We start from the raw sequence: 23,396 nt of genomic DNA, 5'->3' as shown, positions 1-23,396 counted from the left end.
GTTAAATTTCGCTTAGTAATTTAATTTAGGGTTGGATTAAGTGGTTGAACTGATAAAGGATAAATTCTCGTAACCTAGGATAAGAGACTTGCTTGTGAATCACGGGGAAACAACCTGTTTTAATTCTGATATTTTCTAATTAAATTTTGCTCACTGTTTAAATTACAAAAACAAACAACCTCCCCCCCCCCCCAATTCGTTACTGTTTTATTACTATCTGTTATGAACGTTTGGTTGACCATTGCTCATTGGGAGACGACCTAGGATCACTTCCAAGATATTGCATTTTTAATGTTTATTTGATTCGGGTACGGTCTCGATCAGTAGCATCAACAACAATTGAGGATTGCTCACCCTGTTGACACTTGGGTCTTTGGGCTCCTCGCTTGCTGGTGCGGGGTTGAGTAGGAGGAACCCGTGGTATGGGTTTATCCTTTTTCACTTGAGGCATAGTGGTTTCAACCAAATGGGTGAAGCTTTTTTCTTTCTAAACACCATGGCTTAATCATCGTCACTCTCAGTCTCACTGAGTGCCCTTAGGAATTTTGTAGTGGACAAAGGATTTTGCTTCTTTAGTACAGGATTTTTGGACACATGAGCCATGACATCTATTGCCTTTGGAGCTATGAGAGTGGGAGGTGGATGTTGTTGAGTAGGTGCAGGCTTGGATGAAGGTGTGTCCATCTTCTTCTTATTTATTTGCTCAGTGACTTCAGTTGCATCCACTCTTTCATCTTCCTCAGCAACCTTTTCCCAAACTTCGTCTAGGTAGTCATATCTCCTAGTGTTGAGTCCTAACTTCTAATGAAATTCAGAGAGTATGGAATCATCCACCTGAGGAGTCTGTTGGAAAGAGCCATCATCTATTAGCCTCATCTTAGAGATGTTCTATTGGTTGAAGGCTTTATGTTTTGGCAGAAACACCCTGTCCATTTAGATTATGTCTTGTACATCTACAGGTGTCTCGTACAAGAACTTCCTTATCACTCCATGAGCTTCAAACACCTTTGTTAGGACAACACTTTGATTGATGTCCTTCCTAATGCTCTTGTCCTTCATCACTTCAATTGAAAATCTAGGGCAAGTCAAAGGGAGTGCCCTCTATGAGATGGTACAGAATAAACTTATGGGCGTTGGACAAGAAATCCTTTGAGCCCTATTTGTAAATGATGACCTTGTTGACAATCTGTTCGAATATCTTGGTCTTGCTCAATAGGGTTCCATATTTCCATGGAATCTTGGCCCAATTGGGTCCCTACAAGGAGTGCCCCATGTGGTCTTCTAGTTCGTTATCAAGTTGTTCATGAACTTCATGCCTCAACGCTCACACCCAATGGCTTGAGCGATAATCTCAACAAATAGCTTCGCTATGATGTCAAGCACTCTTCCAGCAAAGAAACCTCCAATCACTTCGTTCTGATATACCTTGACTATCCTATAGAACTCGTGGATGAGTTTAGGCACCACCTCTTGGGGTCCCTGAAAAAATGGTTGATGCCTCACAGCATGAGGTATGTTTTGATGACATACCTAGCATTCTCCAACGACTCAATGTCAAAGAAGTGTTTGACATGAACTTTGTATTTGTTATCTTTGTAGAAGCAAAGCTTCATGGTGATTCAAAGGTGTTTTGATGATAACAATGATGATGACAAAGGCGATGACAAAAAGCTCAAAGATCAATCAAAGAACAACTCAAGTGAATCAAGAACAATTCAAGAGTTCAAGACAAGAATCAAGAAGAATTCAAGACTCAAGAAGAAAGTCTAGAGACAAGAATCAAGATTCAAGGTTCAAGATCTCAAGAATCAAGATCAAGATTCAAGACTCAAGATTCAAGAATAAAGAGAAGACTCAATCAAGATAAGTATTAAAAAGTTTTTTTCAAAACTTTGAATAGCACATGAATTTTTGACAAAACCTTTTACCAAAGAGTTTTTACTCTCTGGTAATCGATTACCATATTGTTGTAATCGATTACCAGTAGCAAAATGAGTTTGAAAAAGTTTTCAAACTGAATTTACAACGTTCCAATTATTTTCAAAAAGCTGTAATCGATTACAATGTTTTGGTAATCGATTACCAGTGCCCTTGAACGTTGAAATTCAAATTCAAATGTGTAGAGTCACATCCTTTCACTTAAAAGCTTTGTGTAATCGATTACACTAATTTGGTAATCGATTACCAGTGACTGTTTCTGAATAAATCAAAAGATGTAACTCTTCAAAAAGGTTTTTGATTTTTTCAAATTGGTTTTAAGTTTTTCTAAAAGTTATAACTCTTCTAAATGGTTGTCTTCACCAGACATGAAGAGTCTATAAAAGCAAGGTTTTGTTTTGCATTTCAAGCATCTTGAATACTTTTCCAATCATTTCATTACAATCCTTTACAAGCCTTGAATCTCTTTGAACTTCTTCTTCTTCTTTGTACCAAAAGCTTTCTGAAGTTTTCTGGTTTTCTAAACCTTGAAAACTTATGCTATTCATCTTTTCATTCTCTTCTCCCTTTGCCAAAAAGAATTCGCCAAGGACTAACCGCCTGAATTCTTTTTGTGTCTCTCTTCTCCCTTTTCCAAAAGAACGAAGGACTAACTGCCTGAATTCTTTTGTGTCTCCCTTCTCCCTTGTCAAAGAATTCAAAACGGCACAGTCTGAGAATTCTTTTGATTCTTCCCTTTCCCTAATACAAAAGTGTTCAAAGGACTAACCGCCTGAGAATTCTTCTGTATCCCCATTCACAAAGTATCAAAGGTTTAACAGCCTGAGATCTTTGTCTCAACACATTGGAGGGTACATCCTTTGTGGTACAAGTAGAGGGTACATCTACTTGGGTTTGACTGAGAACAAGAGAGGGCACATCTCTTGTGGATCAGTTCTAGTGGAGGGTACATCCACTAGGTTCCAAGAGAACAAGAGAGGGTACATCCCTTGTGGATCTTTGTTTGTAAAAGGATTTTAACAAGGTTGAAAGAAATCTCAAGGACCGCAGGTCGCTTGGGGACTGGATGTAGGCACGGGTTGTTGCTGAACCAGTATAAAAAGTCTTGTGTGTTTGTTTTCTTCTTCCCTACTCTTTTACTTTCCGTTGTGCATTTAATTTCCGCTTTTACTTTCTGTTAAGTTTCTCTTCTACTCCTCATTCTCTTAACAATTTAGTAAAAGCCTTAAAAGAGTAATTTTTTAATTAGTAAAGGTTTAGGAATAATTAATTCAACCCCCCCTTCTTAATTATTCTGAGGCCACTCGATCCAACAATCTTTCAGAGTGTCTTTTGCAACAAGGATAGACATTGGTGCAAGTCTCAGGATTTGAACAGGGGAACCATCCTAAGATGATGCAGATGGAGGGTTGTTTCTGAAGTCAGGTTTAGTTTAGGTGGCTTGGGTTACATTCTATTTCTTAGCCATTGCTCGGGTTTTAGGAAGTTTCTAAGAGGAAGAGAAGTTTGCATGTAGAGAGGTTTCTAAGGGAGAGAATGATGCAATCTTCCCAAGGAGGGGACCCATCACTAGAGTCATGGCTATGAGACTCTAAGAAGATTGGGCCAAAGATGCAAGAAAAGGCCCTAGGATTCTCATGAGCCTTAGAGTACATTTTGGACCCATGGGCTAAGTATGAGCTCACTTATCTTTTTACATATTAGATTAGGGTTTCATTATTTTTCAGCCTTGTATTTAGGGCTCCATAATATAGGGAGGGTACCCTAGTAATGCAGGATTTTTCGGCCCTTGTATTTTAGGGCACCTAGACTAGTTTTTGTATTAATGGTAGTTTTGTAATTTCACATGCATTAAGTGCACTATTTGATGTGTGTGTGTTGGGAGAGTAATTTAATTGAATTGGGAGAAGCCCAATCCAATTAAATTTTGGACCATCCTAAGATGGAGGTGAGCATTTGCTTGCTACACCCCATTGCCACATCATATAGTCACACTTTGTGCATGTCCTTCATGCTTTACATGCCTCATGACACCTAAGCACACTTAGTGGAGAATCTTGGACTTGATCTTGGATTAGTAGGCTGAACCATAGCTAAAATTCACTAATCATAATTAGTGAAATTTTGGCTCCACAAATTCAACATCAAATTCTAATGCACAGATACTGACTAAGCACATTGGACGATTGGTCCTTTCAATGCTTAGTGATGTGTTAAGGCTTCACACATGGATTTGAAACTTCATTCCACAGAAATCATGCTAGGTCTTTCTCCTAGTGAGATTAACCTATCCTCAGTAAGGGGTTTTGTATATAAATCAACAAGATGATCTTCTGTGGATACAAACTGTAATTCCATAGTACCCTTCTAAATGTTATCCCTTATAAAGTGATGTTTTATTTCTATGTGTTTGGCCTGTGAATGCATGATGAGGCTTTTAGAAAGATCTATTGTAGAAGTATTATCATGAAGGATAGGAATTTTGCTCTCAAATAAGTTGTAATCCTCAAGTTGATGTTTGGTCCATAAGAGTTGAGAACAACAACTTGCAGTTGATATATACTTTGTCTCTGCTATTGATAGAGCTATTGTCCCTTGTTTCTTGCTCGTCCAAGAAACTAAACATCCACCAATGAAGTGACAACCTCCACTGGTGTTTTTTCTTTCCACTCTATCTCGTGTGAAATCGGCATCACAATAACCAAGCAACCTATCTTCCTTTTCTCTCTTAAAGCTCAGACCAAGGTTAGAAGTTCTAATTAAATATCTAAATATGCATTTGATAGAAGATAGGTGAACTTCCCTTGGTTCCTTTTGGAATTTGGCACAGAGGTATACAATAAACATAATGTCAGGTTTGGACACAGTGAGATACAAAAGAGATCCTATCATTCCTCTATATGTCTTTTCGCCCACCTACTTTGACTCTTTGTTTAGTCCAAGCATAATGGTTGGATGCATGGGAGTTTTCCTTTGCTTTGCATCATCCATCTTAAAATTCTTTATAATTTCCTTCACGTACTTGGTTTGATGTATGTATATGCTTTTGTTTGTTTGCTTGATTTAAAATCCAAGGAAGAACTTCAATTCTCCCATCATACTCATCTCAAACTCTGCTTGCATAAGCTTGGAAATATCCTTGCACAAAGATTCATTAGTGGCACTGAATATGATATCATCCACAAATATCTGAACGATTAGGAGTTAACTTCCATAATCCTTGCGAAACAAAGTAGTATCTACTTTTCATTTTCAGTTAAAAAAGAACTTAACTTTTCAGACCAAGCTTGAAAAGCTTGCTTTAAGCATAAAAGGCTTTATTAAGTTTGAAAACATGATGAGGATAGATAAAACTCTAAAACCTAGGGGGTTGTTCCACATAGACTTCTTCCTTAATAAGTCCATTGAGGAACACACATTTTACATCCATTTGATACAACATCATACCATGATGGGCAGCAAAGGATATTAAAATGTGCATTGCTTCTAGACGAGCAACATGAGCAATAGTTTCAGTGTAATCTATACCTTCTTGTTGTGAATAACCCTTGGCCACAAGCCTAGCTTTGTTCCACTCACAACCTTACATATTTCATCGAGCTTGTTTCTGAACACCCACTTTGCTCCAATAGCATATTTGCCTTTGGGAAGTTCTACAAGCTTCTAGACATCATTCTTCTGAAACTGGTCCAACTTATCTTTCATTGCTTTGACCCAGTATTCATTAGACATAGCATCATCTATGCGTTTCGGCCCGATCTCGAAAAGTAGAGTTGTATGCTTGAAAGAGTTCCTTGTCTGGACTTTTTCCTTATGATCACCAATGATTCAAGACTCTGGATGATGTTTCCTCAACAAACATCTAATTGGTTCTTTGACTTCTTCAAGTTAATCATCCATTCGTGAGCTGGATGCAAGCTTATCTTGATTGAATGTAGCAGCAAACTTGACGATATTTCTAATTTTTCATTTCTGCAAAGGACTCATCCAGCTTTGACATTATAGTGTTTGTCTTATTGCCATTAAATCTTACAGGAATGTCCTTTTCCATAATCAAGGTTTTAGAGTTATACACTCTATATGCCTTGGATAATTGAGAGTATCCAAGTAAGATTCCATAATCACATTTGGAGTCAAACTCTTCAAAGTTATCCTTGGTGTTCAAAATGAAACGTTGACATCCAAATGGGTGGAAATAAGAAATATTAGGCTTACGTTCCTTTCACAATTAATAGGGAGTCTTCTTTAAGATTGACCTAATATAGACTCTGTTATGTAAAAAACAAACAGTGTGATCGAGGCCGTACCCGAATCAAATAAACATGAAAATGCAGTAACTAGGAAGTGATCCTAGGTCGTTTCCCAACGAGCAGTGACAAGCCAAATGTTCCTAATATACTTGCAGTAACAGTAACGATGGGGGGGGGGGTTTGGTTGTTTGGTAATTAAAGAGCAGAACAAATATAATGGAATACGAAACTACTAATATTAAAAACGGGTTGTTTCCTCTGATTCAGAAACTACTCTCTTATCCTGGGTTATGGAGAATTTGTCCCTAACAGTCAACCACTTAATCCAACCCTATTTCAATTTACTAAGCGAAAATCAACTTAGGGTTTTCAATACGTGATTAGGCACCACATACACCAGTTAGCCCTTCGTCCATTAAGCATGAACGCAAGTTAGGCTCAGAGGCAATTAATCGAACACGAAGTGTGCACTGATTAATATTCACGAAATTGGGATAACTGGTGAAGGGAAAACTGCCAGGAAACCACATTACAAACGAAACCTCAAAGAAAGTTGGGCTTCGTCCTCAAAAGGAAACAACACCAGAAAATCTAGCCTTCCATGGATTCAAACAGAAAACGCAAATGAAACATGAAGCAGAAACGTAAATGAACAAGAACGTAAATGAACAGAAACGTAAATGAAAGTAGAAGAAGAAGCAAGAATGAACTCGTAATTAGAAGCAGAAAACGGAAATTTGCATTAAGAAAGAAAACTGTAACAAGGGAACAGAAAAACTTGAAAACCTAAAACCAAAGCTCTGAATAATGAAAATAGCATAGCAGAATAGAATGCCCTGCATGAATCCCAAGGCAGCTATTTAAAAAGAGTCACTCAAAGTCACTGGGCCCTATTATAATACTCTGGCCCAAAACGAAATAAACACTGAACAACATAAAATAAAATTGCGAAATTTCCTAATTAGAAATTAACTAAGGTAAGCGCTGCTTTATTTGCCCTCTTCAAGTCCACAACCAAAATCCGGATTAAGCCCAATGTTTCATTAATTCCTGAAATTAGATTAAAAACATCAAATTAGCTAAATGGGCCCAAATAATAAAACTGCCTAATTAATTGACAATTAAGACCAATCAATAATTAAAATGGTGCAAAAAGGGTTTAGAAAATAGAAGAAAATGATGGCACATCACAGTGTTTACTGCTTCAACCCAAAAATGTTTGGGAGTTGAGTGATCGTTAAGCATGGTCCTAACCATTTCTTGAAGAGATCTATTTTTCCTCTCAATAACTCCATTCTAGTTTGGTATTCTTTCAGTGGAAAAATTATGGTGAATACCATTCTTTTCATTCAAAAATATCATTTTCAAACTCTTCCCTGTGATCACTTATGATTAAAGAGATACAAATGCCTTTTTTATTTTGAATCTTTTTACAAAATTTATAAAAGGTATCAAAGGACTCATTCTTGTGGGTTAGGAACCTAACCCAAGTCCATCTAGTGTAATATTCCATTATGACCAGACCATATTTGCATCCAAAAAGGGATGCAATCCTGGTTGGTTCAAGCAAGTCAAGGTGTAGAAGCTCTAATGGCCTCGAAGTGGAAATAACATTTATTTTCTTTAAAAGAACTTTTTACTTGTTTCCCTTTCTGACAAACTTCACAAAGAGAATCATCTCAATATGACAACTTTGGATGTCCTCTTACGAGGCTATGCTATTGAAGCTTTGAGATTAACCTTAAGCTAGCATGACCAAGCTTCTTATGCAATACCTAGTGATGCTCTTTGACTGAAAGTAGGCATGACATCTTTTGATTGGACAGATCACCAAGTTTAATCTTTATTGGATTTCCTTGTCTCTTAGCAGAGAAAAGTGAAGAGTTGTCCTTGTTCTAGACTATACACATATCCTTGTTAAAGGTGACATTGTATCCATTTTCACATAATTGACTTATTCTGAACAAATTATGCTTTAAACCTTTATCAAGTAAAACATTATCTATAGGAGGATAGGGAGGAATACAGACCTTACCTACACCAGTTATCAGATCTTTCTAATTCCCTCTTAATGTAACCACCCCACCAGACATAGGGCTTAGGGATTGGAACATAGACTTTTTGCGTGTCATGTGTCGTGATCAACCACTGTTTAGGTACCATGACTGGTGTTTCTTTCCTGCTATCAAGGAGGTCTGCAACAAGAATTATTTTGCTCTTAGGTACCCAAATCTTTTTGGGTCATTTTTCTTTGTTAGCTTATGGGTGCAGATAAGCACTAGAAGGACCCTTTGATGGGTTTCCCTTTTCAAGGAGGTCCTTGGACTTATGAGTCTCATGACCCACTTTTCCATAAAATAGCGAATAGTGACTTCTTCACCATGTACAATATTTTTTCCTTTGTAACCATTGTAATGTCTCACCTCATCGCTACGATATCACTACTCTAAAACATGACATTTTAATTTTGAATGAAAACTCCATTAATTTGATTATGAAAACAAGGGTAAATTTTTCACGATATACACTTACCAAACAATGCATAAATATGTAAAAAAATACATACATACATACATACATATATATATATATATATATATATATGTATGTATGTATGTATGTATATTAAATCATTATACATCATTCACATGTTAGAACATAATTCATTTTTTGTTTACATGTATCTACACCTGGGAATTACATGCCCAATCAAAAGAATCAAGGAACCAACTAAGGAGAAGTTGATAACAAAACACAACTCTCTTTCAAAATAAAATCCAACCTTATCATGTCGGCTTGGTGGCTGCAACAAAAGAATCTCCCTTCAACATAACCTACTGCTGATCATCTGCTCCCATGAACAAAGGTTCACGATCATCATAGGTATCAATTACACGGTACAAAATTACAAGGTTGAGTTTATTATAAAAGATCAACAAACACTAGATGACAATGAGTAGCAAGAAAACAATAAAAATAACCATAATCATTCTCAATAATCCATCGGTTCAACATACACTTAACAAACTAGTCACCAACTTTTTCCACAATTCAAATCAATTATGCTCAGAATGATGCATGCACCTGACTCAACTCTTAAATGCGATGTGGTACCATTGATCGAGGCCGTACCTGAATCAAATAAATATTAAAATGTAGTAACTAGGAAGTGATCCTAGGTCGTTTCCCAACGAGCAATGATAAACCAAATGTTCATAACATATAGTAGGAAATAGTAACAAATTGGGGGGGGGGGGGGGGGTTGTTTGCTTTTGTAAATTAAATAGCAAGTAAAATTGAATTAGAAAAATATCAGAATTAAAATACGTTGCTTCCCCTTGATTCACATGCAAGTCTCTTATCCTAGGTTGCGAGAATTTATCCTTTATCAGTTTAACCACTTAATCCAACCCTAAATTAAATTACAAAGCGAAATTTAACATAAGGCATTCATTATGTGATTAAGCAACACATACACCAATTACTCATAAACGATCATTAAGCATGAACGTAAATTAAGCGTAGAGACAATTAATCAAGCACTAAGCATGCATGAATTAATAGCAACAAATTTAGAGTAATTAGTGAATAGGAAAAACTGAACAAAATTTAACAGTAATAATAGAACCTCAAAGAGAACTACGCTTGATCCTCAAGAGAAAGCAACGCTGGAGACTTAGCCTTCCATTAATCAATAGATAACGAACTTATAAATTGAAGAACGAAATTTTATTACTACTAGAATTGCAAAACGCAAAAATGTCTCAAAGAAAAAGCCTAAAACTAGAAAATGAAAATAGGGGAGAGAGAAGAGAAGAGAGAGAAAGGGGGCCTAAACTAGAACCTTGGTGCCGTTATATAGTTTTCCAGCCCCAAAGCTTACAAATCTGTTTTAAATCCAAGCCCATAAATAAATTAAATTCAAATCTAGATAAGATAAAGATAAGATAAGATCTAATTTTGTAGAATAAAATAGTCTGCCCTCTTCAAGTCCAAGCCCAATTCTGGATTCAAGCCCAATGCTTCATTAATTCCTGAAATTAGATTAAAAACATCAAATTATCTGAATGGGCCCAAATAATAAAATTGCCTAATTAATTTGACAATTAAGACTAATCAGTACTTAAAATGGTGCAAAAAGGGTTAAGAAATAAGAGAAAATAATGGCACATCAACCATTCATCAGGAAATAGCCTAAGTATGTCCACATGACATTGACTTAGGAAAAACTAGGCAGCAAGTGTCGAGGTCACCTTGTCGTGCATAAGCCACTCCCCCCCCCCCCCCATGGTGATCAGCCTGAGTCTCAAGGAAGTTCCAAACTGAGTGACATATCCCCAAGTACCGGTATTTTTCCTCATGAAAAACTACAGGTACTTACTAACAAAGTTCATACTATTTGCATGTAATTATGAAGTATGAAACATAGACACCATCAATGCACTGACCGTGGATAGCTAAAAATTCTAAGCAATCCCCTTTCCTCTCCAAGGATGCTTGAAATTTTTAAACCAATCCCCTTCCCTCTCTAGGAATATCCAATAGGTCACTACACCCCCCATGTACATACACAACATGCATCCTTCATAATGACATCATCAACATCAACATCAACATCATCTCATCTCAATGTCATCATCAAGATCAATGTCATCTCATCTCAAATATCATCATCAACATCAATATCATCTCATCTCAATATCATCATCAATATCAAAATCATCTCATCTTAATATCAACATCAACATCATCTCATTTCAGTATTAGCATCAGCATCAACATCATCGCATCTTCAACATCATCAACAACATCGACATCATCTCATTTCAATATCATAAACATCACAAGCAATCACTTTCCATATATATACATATAGCACATGCCTGGGATTCACATTCCCTAGGTCTTCAGACAACATACATCACATATCCTAATAAATCATAATTCCACGAGACTGGTATTTTAAGGAAAATTCTAAATTAAAAAAAAACTATAGTATGCAAGCAGCCCTTACGCCCATTCAACATTTAGTAAAAGAAGTAAATAAGAGAACAAATATAAAATTTTAGCCAGAGTTTCCTCTTTAATTAGGATTTTTCCCAAGAATTACAACCAATACATCAACAACATCATTCATAGTTTTATTCATCAATAACAAATATATGACATCCCATTAGTTAGAAACACAATTTTTCTTGAAAGCCAGCATGCACAGGGACAAACATACATCCCCATAACTGGGTTCCCTGACCCCAACTATGGTATCAAAAGTTGTAAACAAACAATAAATTCCCCTCACCTATCCATATCTCTCCGTTAGTTCCTCGCAACGTTGTTATGAGATCTCTTAGGTTCACTTCCTTTGGTCCAAATGCATAGCTCTATATACCAAATCGAAGACAATTCAATATAGATTTCGAAGACAAGGTTAATATTAACATTTAGGGTCAAATACCCATTTAGTTTTAAAAGGGGCTAAAATGGTGTTTTTTGGGTTCTACATCAAAGAGAAGTCATTTTGAAATTTCAATCACACTAATGTGATCGGGGTTAAACAAAGGTCACAAAAATGAAATCTATTTCTATTTAAATAAAAATTTTACAACATCTCATTTTTAAGGGTTTTTCAAAGGAAACATAAAAATACCCAATTACGGTACCCAATTGATAAGAGATACAAAGATAGGCTCAAACTAACTAAGAGAAGGCATAGAAATCAAAGTTACCTCGAAGAAACCATGAATGAAGGATTGAAGGTTCCATTCTTTACTGAATCCTCCAGTTGAGTTCTAGAGATTCTACTCTGATTAAAGAGTTCTTCTCCATGTGGTGGTCCAGCAAAAAGCGACGACAACTCATGGCAGTCACTGGTGGTCGTGGGTGCTGGAGAAAGAGGTTCTAGGGTTTGGGTGAGGGTTTAAAGAGAGAGAGAGGGGTGCCAATAGTGATTTTTATGCTGAAGAACATATTTATAATCTGTATATCTCGCTTAGCGAGCTCGGGTCGCTAAGCAAAATTCAACTTTTTACACTAAGCGTGACATTTCAAGCTGAGCGCAATTTCTCTACTGCCCAAAATTGCGCTAAGTGCGCTGGTCTTGCCAAACGAATTATTTCCTTTAGGTGGAATTACGCTTAGCATGCTGGTCACGCTAAACGAACTGTCCAAAAATTTTATTTTGCAAATCCCAACGGTCAAAACATGCAGACGTGTGTTGTGAACCTATAGCCCAAGTTTGAAGGCGATCCAACAATTAACACATTCAAGAACATGGTTTTACTGAAACAGGTTTTGGGTCAAACTTGAAACCACACATTTCCATCACAAATCAATCAAACTCCACATAACCTAACGTTCACACCAAGCAGTTGCACATGGATAATTCACACAACACTTCAACTAATCCTAATTGATCAAATAATCAAATAACACAACAAATACATTAAAAAAACCATTTCCAGTTATCAAAATTTCAAGATGTTACAACCATGGCCAGATTTGTCTTTGGGGTTTCATGACCATCAAAAAATTTACCTAGATTATCTCTCAAGGTTTCTATCTCCTTATAGACTTTTTCAATCTCAAGAGGTAGTTCCTTCAAGACCTCACGTCCACTAAGCTTATAGTTTAAATCAAAAGAAATCTTTTTATAATGTTGACATTTCGTCCAAAGATCTGAGTTTTTCTTTTTCATCTTATCAAGCTCATTATTAGCAAGAGTGTGTTCTTTTTGAAGTAGGAGCTTTTATTTAAGCATCTCCTTGTGTTCTTCTTCTGAATCTTCAAGAGTTATGGTTAAGGATTTCACCCTTTCTTCCAAGTCTTGAAAATCCTTAAGAATAATTTTCCGTTCACTAGATACCTTTTCCTCTACTAATGCCTTCACCTCCTAAAAAACAAAGGTGTTTTGTACATCACGAAGTGAAGTGGTTTCCAGGACAAAATCAAATAAATGAGCTTGATGAGTTTTCTTGAGATCCTCTTGCTTTCTTTCAAGATGTTGAAAATGTTTGTTTAGTTTTCTATAAGCTTTAGAGATGTGAGCAAAGGCAGACAAAAGTTGATTGTACCCTAGATCTTCTCTAGTTTCGAATATCACCTCTTCACCATCAGAGTTGATAGTGTCATCAGGTTGAGGTTCCTCATCATCTGAACTTATGTCTAGTGCTTATTCATCTTTACTAGTGGACGCATCAGCCATCAGACACAAGTTTGATTCTTCCTCCCTGTCCTTATTCAATGATGAATCGTCTAGGTCCTGCTAAGTGCTAACAAGGATTTTCTTTTTGGACTTCACGAATTTCTTCTTCCTATCATTTGCATTCTCAAGGTCAGGACATTCTAACTTGAAAATCCTTAAGAAGAGTTTTGCATCCACTGGATACCTTTTCGCCTAGTAGTGCTTTGACTTCCTCACAAGCACAAGCATCTTGTACACTACCAAGCGAGGTTGTTTCCAGGATAAAATCAACTAAGTGAACTCGATGAGCTTTCTTGAGATCCTCATGCTCTCCTTCAAGGTGTTGAAAATGTTTATTTAATTTTCTATAAGCTTTAGAGACGCAAGCAGAGGCAGATAGAAGTTGATTGTAACCTTTGATTAAGTCTTCTTTGGATTCAAACATTGCCTCTTCATCATTAGAGTTGATAGTGTCCTCAGGTTAAGAGTTTTCATCATCTGAACTCACATCTAGAGCTAGTTCTGCCTTACTAGTGGATGCATCAGCCATCAGACATAGGTTGGCTTCTTCCTCACTGTCCTTGTCAGATAAGGAATCGTTCAGCTACTCTCAAGTGCTCATGAGGCTTTTCTTTTTGGAATTGAAGAATTTCTTCTTCTTATCCATTGGCTTTTCAAGGTCAGTACATTCTGACTTGAAGTGCCCTCGTTTCGTGCACTTATAGCAGATGATTGGACTTTTCTCTTTCTTGTGCAAGGATCTTTTGGATGATCTATTGAACCTAGAGGAGTTCTTATTTTTCCAATTTTTTTTATCTTTCTGGTGATCAGACTTAGCTCATTATCTTCTTTATTAGAGTCATCATCGTTAGATTCTTTTTCTGAAGCATACTTAACAACAAAGGCCTTGGATGATGTCTCTTTGAACACAAAGTTGCGTTTTGGTCTTTGATCTACAAGGGATAGCAATTTCCCTTTCTTTGTTCCTTCATCTTGAGCAAGGTCTTGCTCATGGACTTTAAGAATCCCAACGAGCTCTTTAAGAGTCATAGAATCAAGATTCTTAATGGTTTTTAGTGTTATAACCTGTGGTCTCACATTCTAGATAATCTTCATAAGATTTTATCAATGTGATCATAATTATCATAGTGTCTACCTAGAGAGCAAAGCTCATTGAAAATGGTTTGGAAGCAACTAAACACGGTTTTGATATCTTCTCTCTCATACTGATGAGTTCATACTTACGTGTTAGAAGGCTCCACATGTTAGGTTTTAACTCAGAGGACCCTTCGTATGTAATGGCTAATGTTTCCTACATCTATTTGGAGCATATGAAGCTATGAACTTTGGAATATTCTTCTTGTGATAGAGCCAGCAATATTACACTCCTTGCACGTGAATTGAAAATAAATCTGGACTTATGATCATCCATCCATTTGTCCTTTGGGATCTCATTCTTCTAAGTGTCTAAAGGAATGTGATTGTCTTTTTCTACACCATCCCACATATCAATGTGAGTGGATTCAAAGAAAGCAATCATTCTTTCCTTTTAGTGGTCCTAGTTGGCTCCCTTGAACATGGGAGGCTTGTTCACAGCATATCCTTCTTCCATCACTTTAGGAATTTTCTTTCCTCTACCCTGTCAAGAGCTCAACCTCAAAGCCAAGCTCTAATACCAACTAAACAACCTGAAACACAATAAAGGGGAGTTGAATCGTGTGATGGTTAAAAAATTAATCTTTTGAAAACTTTTAAAAGCTTTTCTCAAACAGATATCAATGGACGATGAGTTTCGTCTAAAGGGTTAGAAATCACGTTGTGCTAAGAAAACCACTTCACTAAACTTTGATACAATAGTGTAGAGGTAACTTATAGAAAAAAAAAAACTAGCTGTATAGAAGCAGCAAGGAAAACACAAAGGTTTTATACTGATTCACCCCAACTCTCGGGCTATGCCCAGTTCTCCTTCAAACCTTGAAGTGTTCAACTAATAAATTCTTTTGATTACAACCAAGCATTCTCTATGCCACTTCTGGCTACAACGAGTACTCTCAAAGCCACTCCTGGCACTACCCTTAATCTCCCCCTGAGATTAAGACCCAAGTATTCTTTGTCACTAAGCCACTCCTAGCTTTCAAAAACAATATATGTTTGATAGAAAAAGTATTCTAATCACTCAAAGAGTGTTTACACAACATGCCCAAATACAATGAAACTCTCTAAAGATTCATTCAATTCGTGCAAGTTTCCTTTGTCTAGTAAATTGACAACAGTACAACATTTTGTTCGTTTTGTCTTGGATTATTCTTTTGTGATTCGTTAACCTTAACACGAACATCTTTAAACTTTATATAGGCTTCAGAGCTTTGATCTATTGAGAGATCTCAACTAGTCATTGTCTAATAGTTTTGGTTCTTGACACGAGACTGATACTATGTAGAGAGAGAGTGGGGACCACAAACACTTTCTGCAACATATCTTCAGAGAAGTATAGTCTGCTAGTGTCGCCTAGTGCTCAGAGCTTACTTTCAACATACAAATCGAAATAAATGTTAACAGCATAAGACAAAAGGAATTAAGAGTGTGAAGACAAGACAATTTAAATTTTTCCTTTTGTTCACTAAGGCACGAGTTGTTCACTGAACCTATGGATGTTATTTTCTAACAATTGTTTTTAGTACTTGAGGATCGAGTATTTGTTCCATTGTTTTTGTACTACAAGAGAAGTGCTAAAGTACTTGTCTTCTTAGGACTGGATGCTGAGACAGTATCGTCCAATGGCTGATACTTTGACTATTGTCCAAGGCCTTCTTGTTCAAGTTTTTTTATTTGTATCTCATAGAGATAGATAAGCCTATAGCTTAAGCATGAAAGGTTAATACATAAAATTTATACTTTATTAACATCAAAACCTTAGGGATTTAATTGTTTGGTACAATCCAATATGACTTGGACGTAGCCAAACTTAACAATGATTGGGTTTTTATAATTCGAAACTAGCCATAAGCACATCACGTAAACCTATATCTTTCAATCAGTCCTACGAGACACGATGTTTGATTGTCGAAATTCTTGCCATTATTAGAACGCAAATAAAAGTAAACTAATACAGATAATAGAAAAAGAAAAGTAATAACAAAAATATTTGTGTTTGTTAAACTTATACAACTATTTAGTCCTTTTTCAACAATAGTTAATGTTGCATCATAAATTTTGCCCCTTAATTATCTCCTTTAATTCCGTGAATGGCAAATTAAGGTCAATAAAATATTGTATTTTCAAATCTTATTGATAACATTAAATTTGTTTAGTTTAGTTTTTTTCATCACATCAATAAAAGATATATTATCAGAAACTTCTTAAGAAGTTTTAAAAATTATTTTAAGTGAAGATCTTTATTTATTAGCATTTCTAAGAAAAATTTTTATTAAAATTTTTATGCATAACCCAAATTAAAGGCAATAAAGTATTATATTTTCAATTCTTACTCATTTTGTGAATGACAAATTTGTTAGGTCTAGATGACTACTCATTTTATCTACCTTGAATTTTGATGAATAACAAAAAGTATAAATTATTGATGTTCTAATGAGTTTTTGACAAGTGGATAGGTTCAAATTTTAAAGGACTTAATACGTTGTATCATCCAAGAAGGATTGCTCTGTTAATTATCTATCCAACATCCAACGTGCTAAAATCAAAAGGCGTCCACTCATTGTGACAATTAGTATTATATAGCTATTCCACGCATCCATCTAGTAAGTAAGTCACACACCCTTTGGAATGATCAACATTGGACAATAAGTCCGTGATAACTGAGAAAGGAAAGTACACGTACTTTATCCTATACAATTTCATTTTGCCTCTTTATTTTGAAATGCCATTTAAATTTAAGAAAATGACAAAATAGAAGGAAATAGAAGGTACTCACAAAATATTCTCTAAAGGTCGCTTAAGGGAACATGGTGTTGTCTGTAATATTGTGCAATTCTTCGCCTATCAGAACACGTAACGAATTCCTCACTGAAGTCTATAAAAGACTCTTACTCAAAAATAATGTTATAAAAATCAATCTGATCATTGACCTGGTCGAGGTAGTTGATCAGTGGGTTAGTAATGCAATCCATGGGTCAGTAATTGGCCCGATTTGACTCGATATATATTAAAATTTTAAAATTATATATGTATCTATTATATATAAATATATAACTAATATTATTAGATTAAGAAAAGTTTATTCATACTCTAAAATCTAAAATAAAAATTAATAATAACGAGATTCAAACACTAATTTAAGTTGAATTAAGAAAAAAAAAAACTTGTGAATAGGGAATTCGAGATACAATTCAGAGACCGAGTTATTCGGGATACAAATCAAACTTAATAAAGATTCTTCCATGGAAAGAATATTGATTTTATCAACAATAACCTTGTTATCCATCTCAAAATTTATATTATGATATCCACTGGACGCAACAAATTTAAATGCAAACAATAACCCTGGACCACCACTTGATTAATGATCTCAATCAATCTTCACATGCGACATAATTGAATATTATTAACTCTTGTAAATTAAAGATATTTCACGACCAATCTGGTGTTGTTGTTATGAATCATTCATGTGATGGATGCTCATATAGGCCACACCAGAGTGATATTAGTATCTATCTATAATATTAATTTTATTAATCCAAAAACATGTTAGTATTCCAAATGGCGAAACAGTTTTACTTCTCAAGCTCTGGATGACACATGCCATCATCTGGTGCTTCGTAACCTTTTGGATCGGTTGCAAACCAAATTCAAATTGAAATTAATATCTTTTGAAAGAAAATAAGAATAAATACATTTATGTCTAATTAATATATTTAAAACAAAAACTAATCCAAAATGAATTTTGCATAATATATGCAATTAAAATTAAATAAATTAACTTATCCAACATTTCTACAATTTGTTTGACTTTTAGCACGAATTAGTATATTAATAGTACAATTTTCAAATAATTTTTTTTCATGAACTAAATCAACTATCACATCAAGTAAATATGACGTTTTAAATTTAATAGAATAATTAATAATTAAATTTTAAAAAAAGAGGAAAATAGTCTAAACATTATTATCCTACATAAAATATTAAAATATCATCATAATTCATTTAAAAAATAATTAAATTAATAGTACTTTAAGTATTGTACCACTTTGTGTTTTTGTCATTTTTGTATTCCTGTAGTTTCATCTTTATTGCATTTTTGCTTTTGGATAGACCTTGTATGATAAATCGAGTGTTTGGAATTTTGTATCTTGAGTTCCAAGTAAAAGTTAATCTTCGATTTGGTTGAATTTTTCATCTTAAATTATTTTCTCTTCAATTTTGGTATGGTTCCATTTGTTTTATATTCACGCTGACTTATTGCCTGACTTATAGATAAATATATGTAACACTTTGGTTTTTGTGTTTTATGATAAAGTGATCGAAAATAATTAGAAGAGATAATTAAATTTATTTTGATGAGAAAAATCAATTATACTATTAGAAAACAAACTTTTAATATCGGTTATTTCGGACTTTCAACATCGATTCAACCAATGTTGAAACTATCAATGTTAAAATTATCGATTTTAACATCGGTTATGAAAACCGATCTTAAAATCCACTTTACAATATCAATTTTTACGAAAATCGATTTTCTATTGTAAGAAGTATACACAAAAAAAATATAAAAAATAACATCGATTTTGACAAAATCAATGTTATAAGGTACAAAACAATATCAGTTTTATCAAAATCAATGTTGTAATGCAGCTCATAGGAAGGATCGATGTTATTTTTGCATATTTTTTAATATTAATTCTATCTGTTTTGTTAATTAACCCAAACCTACAAAAATTAAAGATAAAACAAATCCAAACAGTATCCATACAGTACAAAATATTATGTTCAAAAATTCAAGAATTTTTTAATTTAACATAATTTATTTAATAAATTTTAGAATTCAAAATTTTATTAAATGGTTTTTATTATCGAACTAATAAATATTTTATAATGTAAAGAAAAAATTTCTTAAAGTAATTCATCATCTGAGTTATGTAAAAATAAAATTCGTTTGAATCTACACATTTCAAAATTTAATTAACAATAATAAAACTATTATATTTTTTGTAACATTTGTTACATTTAGATACAAATCCAATCTACTCAATTTCCCTAATCTCAAATAAAAATCCCAATTTTCTCACTGACATGGTAATAAGATTTTCATTCCAAATTAACACTAAGCAAGACGTTGACCATTAAAAACACAATTTCTATTAATAACAAATTAACAGTAATAACAATAAAACTTACTAGAACTAACTCTTCATCTTTAGTAGATGGGGGCATCTGACATCGATTCATAACCTTTCCCTTTCCCACTATAGGCTTGCAAATGAATTTGAACAAAACATTCCTGTAACCACTTCTCCAATAAGTTACCTCCATTTTCAAAGCCCAAAACCCCCATTATTTTCATGACTACAGAAAAAGGAGACCTAGATAAGGGTTTTGGGATGAGACAACTTATAATTAAGAGCAAAATAATATGCATTCAATACCTTGGAAAGATTGTAGATCAAAGTATTCTCAAGATCAGGGTCATCTGTAAAGGTAAGTTGGTGAATGTGTTGTGTGCTCTTGAGCTTCTTCTATATCCATAGCCCTGAATTGAATATAGTTCGAACTATACATATAAAAAATAAAAAATATCTTAGATATGGCTGCATGATGCTCTCTGGAATTATTTAAAAAATAAAAATAAGCACATTACTTTCCCTAGTTGACTTTTTTGTGAATAGTAGTTATCCTTAAAAAATTTGTGCTTAGATACCTGTTAAGGCTATCCTGATAATGAGATTCCCAATAGAATGGCCAACAAAGCTAATCTTGATATCTTTCAAGTTTCCATTTCTTGAAGCTTTATCCATCTTCCTTTCCAGGAACAAGATCACTCTTGGGCAAGCCGTGATCCCATTTCTCACATTACAAAGAGAAACCATATAATAAAATACGTTAACTAAAAGCAGCCTCATTCTCGACAAGCTAATCTCACTTAACTGGTCAACCAAGCTCAAGCTTAGCTAACAACACTAGGGCAAAACATAAACCTTAAATAAAATACAATAAATAAATAAAACTAAGCAAAATAGTTCTTCATTATGCTATAATGATCAGAATGGATGTGTTAACTATAGAAGCATTAATATATTAAAAAAAGGGATAGAAGGACCCTAAAGCTGCCAAACTTAAATGATTATTTGGGCATGAAATTACTTCAATTATATATCAAAACAAACCTGTGAAATTTTAGAAATATATTTAAGCCTACGCTTCTTGAAGATCTTAGGTTTCCATAATATGTTAAATTCATGCAAGTCATGAATTATTCAATAGCTCTCTCTCTCTCTCTCTCTCTCTCTCTCTCTCTCTCTCTCTCTCTCTCTCTCTCTCTCTCTCTCTCTCTCTCTCTCTCTCTCTCTCTCTCTCTCTCTCTCTCTCTCTCTCTCTCTCTCTCTCTCTCTCTCTCTCTCTATATATATATATATATATATATATATATATATATATATATATATATACACCACAAGAAAATGAAATATGCCTACCGGGACTTTTGCCTACAGACATAAATTACTATAGGTAAAAGTTAAAAAATACTTATACATACAATTGTTTGTCATAAGTAAAATTCAAATATTTGTACCTACTATTATTTAATGTAGGTAAAACTCAAAATAACTTCTACTTACAAATACTCAGTGTTGGTAAAATTTCAAAAAACATTTACCTACGATTACTTGGTATTGGTAAAATCCTATAAAACTTGCACCTACAATTCATTGGTGTAGATAAAGTTTAAAAAGTTTCTACCTACAAATACATAGTGTAGGTAAAATCCATGTTGAGTTTCTTCTAGTAACATTAGTTTTATTTAAAAACTGATGTTATTAGATCTTTTATAATAATGTGAACTTTGATTGCTCCTTCACCAAGTTCTCCCTCCAGGCCACATGAACTCCAGCGACGTCATGCTCCTCCTCTGATCCGAGGCATTTGACGATAAAAATAGACAGGAGACTGAAAATGAACAAATTTTTTGCATATTAAAAATTAAATTCAAAAAAATTTCAGAGACTACAAATTTAATTAACTTACATAAATAGTCATTAAAAAAAGACAGGTAATAAAAAAAACGGGTTGAAAGGATAATAAACAAAGGTTTTAAGATCGAAACCCTACTATGACATCACACTTCCCACTCTTATTTCATCTCTCTCTGTTTCTATTTACATTCCATAGAGAGAAGAAGAAGAAGAGCAATGACAGTAACAACAGAGAATGAGAAGAAGCAAGAAGAAAAAGAGGAACCAAAACAAGTGGCGAACCCATGGGAAGTTTCCGCCAAAGGCAAAGTCGATTACGACAAACTCATCGACCGGTTTGGATGAAGCTTTAATTTCGTGTCTCTAGTGCATCACCTCTCACACTCCCCACGTCTTTCTACGATGCGGCATTTTTTTAGCCCACCGGTACCTCCATCCATTTCCTCCATTCACTCTTTCCCTTATTTACTTAAACGAAAATTTGATGATGTTGTTTCTCTGTGTCACAACAATTTCATGGAGATTCTGGACGCATATGAGAGGGGAGATAGGTTCTACTTGTACACCGGACACGGACCTTGCTCTGAGGCCTTGCATTTGGGACACTTGATTCCCTTCATGTTCACTAAGTGAGTGAGTTCCTCACATTTTTTTATTTTAATTTGAAGAATTTTGAAATGGAATTTGACTTTTAATTTGTGAATCTAGTGTGTTGTTTTTGTAAACTAAGTGGATTTTGAAGAGTGAGTTCACATTTTGGTAGCTAAATTGATTAACAATAGCTAGTCACTTGTTTCTGGAGCGAGTTCCCTGGGTTGGATGGTTCTGGAGGTCCCTTGTATGCAGGAACTGGTTGCTTTCACAAGAGAGAGTCTCTTTGTGAGATGAAATTCAATGATCAATATAGCAATGACTGGAATAGTGAAGATGATTAGTTTAAAGAAGCAAACCTGCAAGAACTAGAACAACAATAAAAGGTTCTTGCAAGCCGCAACTATGAGGAAAACACACTATGGGGAAAAGAGGTGCTTCTCCCTTTCTCTCTCACACACACTTTTTTTTGTGCGCATATGATTGCGAAGGAGTATCCAGGTGGGTCACCAGGATTTTTAAACTCCTCTCACACACTTCTCATAATGATGTTATGTAAGAGTATTGTTAATACTAATTTAGTTGTATAATGTCCAGTGGAGGATGTGATGACAAGATTATCTATACAGTGCCAAGGGTGGAAATCAATGTACTACAACCCACCAAGGAAGGCTTTCTTAGGTTTAGCTCCAACTACCTTGCCTCAAACACTTGTTCGGCACAAGAGATGGTCTGAAGAAGACTTGCAAATTTTGTTTTCTAAATACAACCCTACATGGTATGGTTTTGGAAGGATCAATTTTGGGCTCCTAATAGGATATAGTGTTTATTGCTTATGGGCACCTAATGGTTTAGCAACACTATACTATTCTTAGGTAAAGTCCATTTATATATTTGAGAAAATAATGTTATTGTGTCATTTTTATTCTTAGGTAAAGTGCATCAAGTCCCATTTTACTATGTTTTAAATAAATTAATGAAAAGAGGAGCTTAAGAAAGTGCTATCGTAATTCATCTTGGATATAATATGTAAAGCCTAATTAGAACTGCACTTTGTAGAAAGTTGTTGCAGCTTCTGGAGACATTTTTTTATCAGCAAAATTAATTGTATTATATATGAAATAGAGTACCAAAGGTACTAATTTACAATGGATATAAAATCATTACATCTGGTCCACAAGTAGTCAATGAAGAGCTACTTATGTGGTGTACATCTATTGTTGTTCTATTTGTACTACCCTCTACAAAAACAAAAAACCCTGTTTGATATTGCTTGACCACTGATTGAAGTGG

At 34.6% G+C, this 23,396-nt stretch overlaps 1 long non-coding RNA gene across 1 annotated transcript; it reads right to left on the bottom strand.

The window, feature by feature from the left end:
• Positions 1–19,657: 19,657 nt before the first annotated feature.
• LOC121173461 (uncharacterized) lies at positions 19,658–20,579 on the bottom strand. Its single transcript, XR_005888344.1, has 3 exons — positions 20,240–20,579; positions 19,968–20,092; positions 19,658–19,822 (listed from the first exon to the last, which is right to left on the bottom strand). It is a non-coding gene; the product is annotated as an uncharacterized lncRNA (long non-coding RNA).
• Between the last annotated feature and the right edge of the window lie 2,817 nt (positions 20,580–23,396).

The sequence above is a fragment of the Glycine max genome, chromosome 14 (genome assembly GCF_000004515.6).
Source record: "Glycine max cultivar Williams 82 chromosome 14, Glycine_max_v4.0, whole genome shotgun sequence".
Lineage (NCBI taxonomy): Eukaryota > Viridiplantae > Streptophyta > Magnoliopsida > Fabales > Fabaceae > Glycine > Glycine max.
Note: the sequence above shows the minus strand (reverse complement) of the source record. Positions and strands in the feature narration are given on the sequence as shown.